Below are 12,270 nucleotides of genomic sequence, written 5' to 3'. Positions count from 1 at the left end.
AAATCGTGGACAAGCCTGATACACTCTAAAACTATCATAACTACCTCTTCCATTTATGCCCCAATGTCCTTAGGAACATTGGAACACAAGACTAGGAAGAACCAGTAAAACACATCTTCATATATCACGCACATTCCGGGGTCACAGAGATCATGCCACATTTTATCTCACATATCGTTCAATAATCTGTCAAAAATGCATCCATCACCTATACTTCGGAGTTCTATTGTATGCACAGCACGAAGAACAAAATCTCATTGAACAAAATCCAGGGTGATGGAAAAAAGACAAACAGAATTTTAGAACGTACTATCTGTGAAAGTTTTGATTAGATTATACAAAGCACTGGTCTATCCCACTTTTTTATTATATACAGTTGTGAAACGGTCCCAGGCAGTGGGGAGGAGGAACACATTCTGGCCATCTAAGTTGCGAATTGTGATTCGGCTATGGATTCTGAGGATTCTTACACCGGGTAGAAGTAGCCTACCATAATCATATTGCAGTTTGTAATAACTTATAGAGAGTAAAGGAACTGGATCACAGAAAGATCCTCAATATTGTTGCAAGCTGTAGGGTAAAAGGACATAGATCCAGAATTATACTGGAAAAGGCGAAATTCCAGTTAAAGTCGGATAGACCAGTGATTTGTATACTCTAATCAACACTTTCACAGATGGTACATTCTAAAATTCTGATTGTCTTTTTTCCCATCACCCTGGATTTTGTTCAATGAGATGGTCTCACAGCATCGGTTTCAGTTCCAAGATGACACAAAACTCTTACCAGGCACTGTGGGATATTTCGATATATATTAGCAACATTCACTTTTCTGTGAGGACAGAACAATACAGAGCTCAGAGAAAAGCTTGCACCTGCTAGTTGCACATCCCTATATGCAGGTAACAGCCTCGAAACGATGCCAATGATATACCTGTACCTTTGCTTTGCTGATAAATGTGTAGAGTCTGGATTGAGAGTGCATGATTATAACTGTTAGCTCAAATGAATGTGAACCAACCCTTAGGTTAAAAGAGGAAAAAGCAGAGGTCTTGATCATCTTTGGATTCGGGCATGATGCCGGAGGACCCTTGTTTATGAAGGGAGAAAGTGATAGGCCGAGTAATTCCAGCCTTGTCAGTCTAACCTCAGTCGTGGGAAAATTATTGGAAAAATCCTGAAAGACAGAATAAATATACATTTGGAAATGCAAGAATTAATTGGAGACAGTCAGCACGGATTGGTTAAGGGAAGATCATGTTTGACTAATCTGATTGAGATTTTTGCAAAGGTAACCAAGAGGGTCGACGAGGGAAGTGCGCATAAAGTAGTGTATATGGACTTTAGCAAATCTTTTGATAAGGTCCCACATGGTAGACTGGTCACGAAGAGTAAAGCCCATGTAATCCAGGGAAAATTGGTAGTTGGATCTAAAGTTGGCTTAGCATTAGGAAGCAAAGGGTAATGCTTGCTAGATGTGTTTGTGACTGGAAGGATGTTTCCAGTGGGGTTCCACAGGGATCAGTACTGGGTCCCTTGTTTTCTGTGGTATATGTCGATGGTTTAGATTTGAATATAGGGAGTATGATTAAGAAGTTTGCAGATAAAACTAAAATTGGCTGTGTGGTTGATAATGAAGAGGAGAGTTATGACCTGAAGGAGGATATCAATCCACTGGTCAGGTGGGCAGAGCAGTGGTAAATGGAAATTTTTTTCGGAGAAGTTTGATGTAATGCACTTTGGGAGGGCTAATACAGAAAGGGTATACACATTAAGAGGTAGGCCACTTAATAGTATAGATGAACAAAGGGAACTTGGAGTGCTTGTCCACAAATGTCTGAAATTAGCAGGCCAGGTGGATAAGATGGTTAAGAAGACATATGGAATGGTTGCCTTTATTTGCCGAGGCATAAAATGCAAGAGCAGGGATTTTACGCTTAAATTATATAATACACTGGTTAGGCCACAGCTGTAGAAAGGACTTGATTGCACTACAGAGCGTGCAGAGGAGATTTACTAGGATGCTGCCTGGAATGGAGAATCTTAGGTATGAGGACAGATTGGCTGGCTGGGTTTGTCTCATTGGAAAGGAAGAATTTGAGAGAAGACCTCATTGAGGTGTACAAAATTTTGAGTGGCCTGGATGTAGTGCTGAACAAGGGCCTGTTTCCATTGTTGGAGGGGTCAATTACGAGGGGGCATAGTTTAAAGGTTGTTGGTGGAAGGTTCAGAGGGGATTTGTGGGCGGGTGGTGGGGGTTTCTTCATGCAGAGGGTTGTGAGGGCCTGGAACTCACTGTCTGGAAGAGTGGTGGATGCAGCAATTCTCACCACATTTGAAAGGTGCTTGGATGGGCACTTAAAGTGCAATAACCTGCACGGTTACCGAGCTAGAGCTGATAATTGGGATTAGACTGGATAACCTCTTGTTGGCTGGCACAGATACGATGGTAGCTAATGCAGGGAATTGAATATGGCCAGGGTGATCTCATGGACTAGTTTCGATCCTGGATGGGTCGGAGAGGAATTCCCCCAGACTTTTTTCCCCCAATAGACCTTGGTTTTTATCTGGTATTGCCTCTCCCAGGTGATCACATAGCTTCAGTTGGGGTGAAATGTAGAATGTTTTAGATTAAGGGGTGTCGCAGTTGTGTGGGGTGGACTGGTTGGGTTGAGTGCTCTTTACCTTTCTGTTATAGTTCATTGCTCATAGGTTTATATGTAAGCTTCAGGGCTGCTGACCAAGTGCCGTGCGACTCTTCCTCAGCCAGCGCAGGACACGATTGGCTGAAATAGTCTCGTTCTGCACTGTAAAGTTCTATGTTTCTATGTTTAACATAAATCACCCTGATGAGCACAAACACGGATAAAAATATAATTGTGATTAGACTAGATAACCTCTTCTTGGCTGGCGCAGGTACAATGGTAAGTACTGCAGGGAATTTCTCGAGAAATAAAATATTATGAAACTGATGTGTATGGATAATTTATGGTAATTTTGAAACTGGTGCTACTCTGTGTATGAAAGTTAGTTCGAGTTCGTAGGTTCTTGGAAATATATCTGCCTCACTCGTCCTATGATGGAGGGTAAACGTTTTATTTTACAGTTTATTCACGTATTACTTCTAATAATGGATTGTACATTAATCAGCTTGTGCAACTTCTTATTGTTGCTGATAAAACACTTGAAGAGATGCTAGAATTTAGCAGCACAAGAATGTGAAGACATTCTAAGAGATATTACTACTTTTCATAGAGGTTGGTCTTGGCAAAATGATTAGTAACCAAACTAGAAGGTAATTTGAGCTCTGCTGTGTTCAATTAACTCTTATAATTGCACATCACCACAAAGAGACAAACATAATCTTATTTCGAAACTTCACCTGTGGATTCAAATCACAATGTGAGTTTTTAAAAAAACCTATCACCTCACCTCACTACTTTCAGTGTTATTATACTGTGAGGAACTTGATGTCAGCGGATTTTCTTTCCCAATATTTCTGTTCTTGACCTTAATCTTATTTGTAGATGAATTGCATGTGTTGGGAAACAGCAAGTCTCTCATGTTGGAATGTAAAGTTGAAGAAATCTCGTAGCGGTAACATTGGGAATGTGGATCGCCTCCAAATACTTCAACATAGTTTGGAGCTAGATGACTGCTTCAGCTAGCTTTTTGATTTCAATTTAACAAAGTCTTTGTTTGGAAGTAGCAACACGTGTCCATATTATAGGATTGGACATCAAACCTAGTTCTGTTTTTATGGACGAAGAAGGCGGTACCGTTGAACCAAACTCCGATTTTGGATGCAGGATCACTGGCGCATTGTCATTCTGGTCAAGAAGAGTTATATTTATCGAGGCATTGCCAGTCAGTGTGGGGACTCCAGAGTCCCGTGCTTGAACATAGATCTGAAAATATTTTAGATGTTCATAGTCAAAAGATCTCTGAGAAAATATAATGCCACTCTCTGCATTAATATCAAAGTAATCACTCACTATCTCCTCCCGAGTCAGTCTCCAAGAACGAATAGGATAGTCGAGAATTCTGCCTTAAATCCGGTTCAACTGTAGTTAGTTGGAAGATATAAGTCTTCATAATATTGTTTTCCAACACGTAAGCTGTATATAAAATTCGCGTAAGCTGTGGTGAGTTGTCATTTATGTCTGTAACCTCCATCCGGTTGGATATTGGTTGTTAGCGGAGGGCTTCCCGCATCTCTGCATGTGATGGTAATATCGTACTTGGACATATTTTCACGGTCTAGTGGATGGTGGGTAAGCAGTTTAAATAATTATTTAAAGGTAAATCTAGGTCGAATGACAGGCTGTCTGAGACTTGACATTCTACCTATCCATTTTCGCCAGAATCTGTGTCTGCTGCGCTGATCAGGGCAGCTACAGTGCCCGGCGGAACATCTTCACGAACTGGACTGACAAGGAAGCCAAAGTCAATTTAGGTACGCTATCATTCACATCAATAATGTCCACCAGCACATCGTCATACACGGGCTTGGGGTAAGGAGTGTTATCCATTGCTTTTACCTTGATCTCAAAAGCACTGTATTCTTCATAATCCACATTCCCTTTCACTCTGATTTCACTAGCTTTGGAAACCACCGCAAATAGCTCGGATACTCCAGCAGACCTATGACTGCTAAAATAGTATACTATGTCGCCATTTAACCAGCAGCCAAGTCAGTAGCATTTACTTTAATTACCAGGTTACCTTTAGCAGTATTTTCTGACAGACTGACCCTATAAACTGACTGATGGAAAACAGGTTCCGTGTCTCCTGTTATCAGGAGGCTCCTTGATCAGTACTTGATCGTTCAGGAACCCCTCCATTCTTGGCAATTAGCACGAACCTGTGGACCGATTCCTTTCCTCTGTCCAGGAGTCTTTGCAACACAAAGAATAGCAGCTTTTCATCCCCACTTCTCGACTGTAGTTCGAGAGTGAAATAATCGTTGGCAAGGAGCTCGTAGGCTCGTAGGGAGTTTGTTCCAACGTCTGCGCGTGTTCGAAGGAGGAAGCGCGTTCCCGGTGTGGAAATCTCTGAGATTTCCAGGTGGAACTGGTTCTTGGAGAATGTGAAAGCATTATCATTTACATGAAAAATCTCCACTTCAGTGTGTTTCAGATTCAGGTGGTTGCAAGCATGGCCTCTAGCCGATGGGTGGCTGCTGAAATATAAATACTAGCTCTCCACTGAAATAATTTCCAAATTAATATCGTTAAGTTTGATTACCAGAGAGCCTTAGGGTGACTCTTCCAATCAGACGATCTTATAAGCTGACTGGGGAATGATAGGCGCCTTTTTGATGACATCCTGCACTATGATTAGTATCTAAACAATACCAGATATTTTAGGGACACTACCAACTTGATCAATTGGGACTAACTTGACGGTTGTTAGTTTACTCTGTCCAATGAGTTTTCTAGCATCAACACAGGCAACTCTCCATTGCCACTCTGGATTTCACTGCAGAATGAAATCATCGTTCAGAAGACGCCTGCCAGTTTGTAGGGAGTTGCTTGGAACGTTCGAAACTTAAATGCCTGGAATTGCAAAACGCGGCCCTGTTGGAAGATCATCTGAGATGGAACAAGTAAGAGTTTGGAAAACTCAGATAATTGTCGCTTACATCTAGAATCTCCACCGTAATTCGGTCGAGGCTGAGGGGGTGTTCATTTTTTTTAGAACAATATCCAAGTGATACCCTGTTTGCAAAGCCAAATGTTTTCCATTATACGCAAAATCCCATTGATGAAATTAACATCGAATTTCTGTTTTCTTCGACCAGACACAATCCGAAAAAGCGAGCTCCCTTACACCTAACTCGAATTGACCGCAACATTCCGAACAAAGCCACCGAATAGTTTTCGGTAATGTTTCAACGAATGTGTCCTTAAACTAGGTACCAACAAAGGAGCTGAACCATAGCCCTTGCCAATTCAGTGTTGTATACTCCGTTTAGCATTTCCGTTGAATATCATGTCAGAATTGAATCCAGCAGAGCCACGTTGCTTAAAAGACCTATACCGTTTAAATGCCCGAACTATTTTTCTGGGAGTTTCACCAAAGCGAAACTTGATTCATGCACAGAACCGAAGGTAAGGTAAGTGGTGCGCAATTCCAAAAGCAGTGTGTCAGAAACTCCACTCACATTGCAGCTTCTCATTGTTGAAAATAACTCTCAATTTAAACACTAACAATGCTCAGCAAGTCTTAGAACATGTCTTAACAATTCCTACAATTTTTTTGTTGTGGAAGTAAATTTTCAAGCAACCGTTTGCTTTATTATGCTGGAGATTTCCTTTCCTGTATTAAACTATCTTTCAAAAATAGTTTTACAGTACATATTCTTAACGTCACTATTAAACAACCCACTGTAAACCTCTTAGAATTTCACATCTTAGTGAGTTCTACATATATCAGTCATTTTGATGATTCAGCTATTCCAACCCAATTCTTCTAGTCAGTGGTGTGCTGAATACACCTATAATCACTTTAATATTATACATGGTATCATTCTTATTCTGCAACAGTGAACAGGAGAGTCTATGCCTGCTGCTGCTGGATTGGAAAATTGACTTTTAGAACATAGATGCTAATCAAACAGAAATTGCTTGGATGGATGTATATTCTCTCCGGAGGTAAGAGCTACAGGTGAAATGAGTTTGTACAGAATAAGCACTGTTACCAGTGAGTGTAATCGCACTGCACAATGCTGCCTTTAATTTGGCACTCATTTGACAACCTCACTCGGAGGGACCAAGGCTAGTGTGTTAATGTGAAATGTCACACTGGTGCTGTGGACCGGTGCTTTGAAGATGAGGTTGAGGATCCTATGCAAAGAAAAAAGATGAGCACCACTGAACATTGAAATTGTACTCTATTGACCTGTGAGTGCTTTACAATGGAAATAGCTTGAAAGGAAAACCGGTCCATCCTCCAATGTTAATATCACTCTGCTCACATCACAACAGATCACTAATAAAGTTCGAATGAAATTGTATTATATATGTATTGCTTCCAGAATTCAGTACAAGGCATTAAGAGAAATATGTCTTACAGCATTAACTATGAATCCAGTACTGCATGATGCACCCTGTAGAATGACCAATGGACAAACACTTGCAAATCCATGCATTCATATGTTTTTTTTGCTCCAGGTGTGCATTCACTTACAAATAAAAATCTGTTCTACAAGTGCCTTACATTTTACACGTAGTAATGTAATGAAAGGTAGCTAGCTCGTGGGCGGGCATGATCTTATGATATAGATACGCTATTAATGATTCTGAAATAATAAAATGCAAATTTTCACGAACACATTCTTAGGGATAACACTATATTCAACCCAACAAACCTATTGTATGAGAGGTGATCCTTCTATTATTACTGATTTAAAAACTATCATAAATTCTCGACCAACCTTATACACACTATTGTGCTTATTGTAAATCTCTGAACTTTTTTGTCCTTCTCCTAAACTTGAAGTATATATATAGCTGCTCGTTCTTCTCACTGCATCTAGGCCAAAGCTCCTATTCTATCTCATTCTCCCGCAGGACTGAGAACGTGTTGAATATCTTGATTCTTTCAGTCTCTTTCCAATGCACCGCGCTAAACACTAATTTTGTCGTATTCTAGCCACGGTTTGGTTAACTCATATTTTAAACTACACGCCCCTATCACCGTTGACACTACAACTGAACTTATAAAAGTAAAACTCAAATGATGTCATGTTTAAGGATAAATATTAGGGGCAGAAATGGAAAAAGAAGTTCAGGTGTGGTACTTTTAACCATATCTGCCCTTTATCTGCCGTCAACTAGAACATTTGGAACTTTGTGTTACAACACATCAGCTGATGTCTGTACATCCAAAGCAAACTCAAAAGTGTTTTTTGAATTTCCTCACCTCACTGTTTACAGAGTACTTGCAGTTTAAATTCCGGAGAACTTCCTCATTCCTTCGCGTGACGTTACTCTTGCGTGTAGATGAACTGTACATGTTAGGAAACATGGCGTCTCTCTTTGCCGTGCCTGAAGTTGAACACGTGTCATAACGGAAGCTTTGAGAAAGCGGATCGTCCTCAAACACTTCGGCATAGTTCGGAACTATTTCAAGATTTCTGCTGCTTTTTGAATTCCATTTAATGAATTTCGTGTGAAGCAACAACCGGTGCCCAGGTAACCATTATGGGCAGCAAACCGGTTTCTGTGTTTATGAACGTTAATGGCGAGGGTAATTAAAACCACGAGAAAAATAGATGAGGTTATCCCTAACGATATGACTAAGAAAAGGCTGATGTCGCCAAATAATCCAGGATCATCAGACAAACTGCTCACGTCGGAAAGCATTTCCGGATCACCGCTTGTCAGTGATAAGATGATTGTCATTGAGGCTGAAAGCGGTGGCGAGCCATTGTCCTTTGCGCCGATGACCAACCGTTGGTTTGTGCCGTCTTTGCTCCTAATGCCACGGATTGTCCAGATTTCGGCTGTATCCGGTGAAATGGTAAGAAGTCCTGGGTCAGTTGTCTGGAGAATCTGATAATAGAGGCGAGCATTCTGGCCAGAGTCGGCATCAGTGGCCGACACTTTGGCGACTAGATAGCCAGGTTCTGCGAATCTAGATACTGTCTCTGTTATTGTAGATCCATACTCGGGCAATGGATGCACGATCACCGGAGCATTGTCATTCAGATCAAGGATAATTACCTCCACCGAGGCATTGCTGGAGAGTGGTGGGACTCCAGAGTCTGTAACCTGAACTTGGATTTGAAAATATTTGAGTCTCTCATAGTCAAAAGATCTTTGAGAAAATATCACTCCCTGTTCTGATTGGATATAGACGTAATTGAAAACAGACTCGTCCTGAATCTGAGACGCCCTGATGGCGTAGTTTAGCCGCGAGTCCTGGTTTAAGTCGGGATCAAAAGCTGTTACTGAGAAGATAGACGCTCCAATAACATTGTTCTCCATCACGTAAGCTGTATATAAAGGTTGTGCAAAGCGGGCGCGTTATCATTTATATGAAACCTCCACCAGGATGACTTTCTTGGATATACGGGGTGGAGACCCTGAATCACTGCAGAGGACGGTGACTTCGTACCTCGAAGTATTTTCACGATCAAGCACCTGTTGTGTACGCAATGTTAAGTATTTCTTGGAGGAAGAATCCAATTGAAAAGGAACGTTATTTACGACTTGACAATCTACCTGCCCATTTTCTCCTGAATCATTGTCTGTTGCACTGATTAGAGCTGCAACCGTCCCTGGCACCGGGTTTTCAGGGACTGGACTGAACAGGGTAGTGACAGTCACCTCAGGGGCGTTATCATTTATATCCACAATCCGAACCAGCACATGGCAATAAGCAGGAATTGCGTGAGGTCCCCTGTCTATTGCTTGTATATTAATTTCAAAAATACTCTTCTCTTCAAAGTTTACATTTCCATTGACTCTGATTTCACCCGTTTTGGAATCCAGAGCAAACAGCTTACGGACTCTAACAGAGGTCTGGCGACTGAAAGAATACATAATCTCTCCATTGGAACCGCCGTCTAAATCAGTGGCATTTAGCTTGATCATTAATGTTCCTTTCGATATATTTTCAAAAAGACTAATCCTATAAACTGACTGGGGGAACACAGGGGTGTTATCATTCACATGATAACAATGATTAATATATGTGCAGTTCCAGACCGCTCAGGGATACCGCCGTCTTTGGCAATTAGAACTAACCTGTGACTTGATGTATTTTCTCTATCCAGAGGTCTTTTCAAAACTAACACTGGCATGTCTGCATTCCCATTTCGGCTCTCAACATTTAAAGCGAAATATTCGTTTGCAACTAGCTGGTACGATTGCAGGGAGTTGGTTCCCACGTCTGGGTCGTGAGCGCAGTCAAGGGGATTAATTGTTCCCGGTGCGGCCATCTCGGAGATTTCAATGCGGAACTGGCTTTGCGGAAATATAGGAGCATTGTCGTTTACATCCAGAATCTCCACTTCAACATCGTACAGACTGAAGGGATTTTCGATCACCGTTTCTAAAGATAACACACACGTCAGGCTCGCTCCACAGAGCTGTTCCCTGTCAATCTTTTTCTTTACAAATAAATTGCCATTGTTCAAATTTACCTTGAAATACTGCTTCGTGAATCCAGGCACAATCCGAAAATTGCGAGCTGAGAGCTCTTTCACATCTAATTCTAAATCCTCTGCGATATTCCCAACAAAGGCGCCCAGTTGCAGCTCTTCAGGAATTGAATAGCGAACCTGTCCAGAAATTGAATCCCAGAAGGAGCACACGCAGCACAGCAGTGACCATTTTAACAGCCAGTGTCGTTTATAATATCTCATTTCCAGCACAAAGCATCCCAAATGTTTTACTGCTGAGGCTTGCTTTGATAATTCCTTCGAATATAAGTTACTTTTCCCCCCACAGTGAATGTAGCAGATTACTAAAAATAGCCCTGGGTTTACAAATCTGCAGATTGTTTCTGTGCCGATATTCTTAATTTCTGCGAAAAATCACCATTGGGTTCGGATGCAAAACCGATTGCAATGCTCATGGCCCGACGTTCAACACTGAACTATGGCTGAACGTACGCAGTGGTGGATGGGAAAGGAAGGGGGCAGTCAGGATCGCCAGTCATATTGCAGTTTCTGATTGGTGGATGGAACATAATCACAAACATCCAATCAGCCTTCAGAGCATTTTTTAAAGCTGGAATGTCTCGGAAAATCTTGGCTTCGATTTCACATTTATGGTTGTTCAACCAAAAATGTAACTAAACAATGTTTTCAAAAAGTTTGGTAGATTAAATTTCTCTGGTAATGAGTCGTTTTTCACCAGTAGGCAGCTTATATAATTAGGGTAAGATATGAATACAATCCGTCAATACACTTCTCTTAGTGTATCTTAGCTGATGAGTTGTTAAAACCTCAAATGGACTGCTGAAAGCTAAATTGAAATACAACAAATCGAATTTAATATTATTGTTGGCAACAAGGTAAGTTTATCAAAGGATATGAATCTAAGGATGGTAAATGGAGTTGAAGTGCAGATTACCAACGATCTAGTTGAATGGCAGAGCTGGCTCGAGGGACTGAATGGCCTACTCCCATTTCTATCTTTCTAGCTCACGCACTCTTTCAAAGGATGGCTCCTGAACCCGTACACTATCGCACCACTGGAACAATCACTTAAGTCAGTAGCAGTTAATTTGATTACCAGAAATCCTTTGGCTGAGACTCTCAATTAATTGACCTTGTGAACAAACTAGGCAAATATAAGCACCTTATTGTTGGCATCCTGTATTGCACTTATATTCTCAGCAGTCGCAGGTCTTTTTCAGACGCCAATATATTTAGCGATTGGGCCTCACTTACGTGTTTGCTTTATATGTCTCTGTCCAAGTTGATTGTTAGTACCAGTATAGACAACTTTTCATTACCACTCCGGGCTTGTGATTCTAAAATTAAATAATCGTTCAGAACGAGGACATAGCTTAGTACAGAATCACAAAATATTACAGCACAGAAGGAGGCAATTATCCCGTCGAGCCTGCTCCAATCATGGGAACTTGTTCTAACACACGGAACTACTACACATTCAAGGGCGAATCATAACCCTGGTGCAACTACCTGTGAGATTTTCAGATTGATCCGTCTCTTTGGGATACTCGCTGAATTTTCACATATATTAAGAATAACCACATCAGTTCGGTAGGGAGCATGGGGCTTTTTATTCTCACTCTTTCAATACAATATTACATAGGATTACTGGTTATTCAGCCCAAACAGCCCATGCCGGCGTTTATGCTCCACTCGAGCCTTCTTCTGTCTTTCCTCATCGAAATCTATCAGCAGAACTTCCATTCCCTTCTCCCTGATATGCCTGTCTAGCCTCCCTCCGGTTCTATGCATCTAAACTATTCTCTTCAACCACTCCCTGTGCTGGCGAGTTCCACATTCTCACCACTCTTTGGGTAAAGAAGTTTCTTCTGAAATCTCTATTGGATATCTTGGTGACTATCTTATAGTCATGGCATCCAGTTATGCTCTTTCCCACAAAGTGGAAACATTCTCTCTGTATCCACTCTCTCAAAACCATTCATAATTTTAAATGCCTCTATTTGCTCACCTCTCAGTCCTCAGCAAAAAGAGACACAGCCTGTTCATCCTTTCCTGATTTTATACCTTCGCATTTCTGATACCCCCGCATTTCTGATACCCCCTTCTAAATTTTCTCT

At 41.2% G+C, this 12,270-nt stretch overlaps 1 pseudogene; it reads right to left on the bottom strand.

The window, feature by feature from the left end:
* Positions 1–3,683: 3,683 nt before the first annotated feature.
* Positions 3,684–10,375, bottom strand: LOC139262425 (protocadherin gamma-A11-like; annotated as a pseudogene).
* Between the last annotated feature and the right edge of the window lie 1,895 nt (positions 10,376–12,270).

Source organism: Pristiophorus japonicus, chromosome 4 (assembly GCF_044704955.1).
Source record: "Pristiophorus japonicus isolate sPriJap1 chromosome 4, sPriJap1.hap1, whole genome shotgun sequence".
NCBI lineage: Eukaryota > Metazoa > Chordata > Chondrichthyes > Pristiophoridae > Pristiophorus > Pristiophorus japonicus.
The sequence above is the reverse complement of the archived record's forward strand: the minus strand, read 5'-3'. Positions and strand labels throughout refer to the sequence as shown.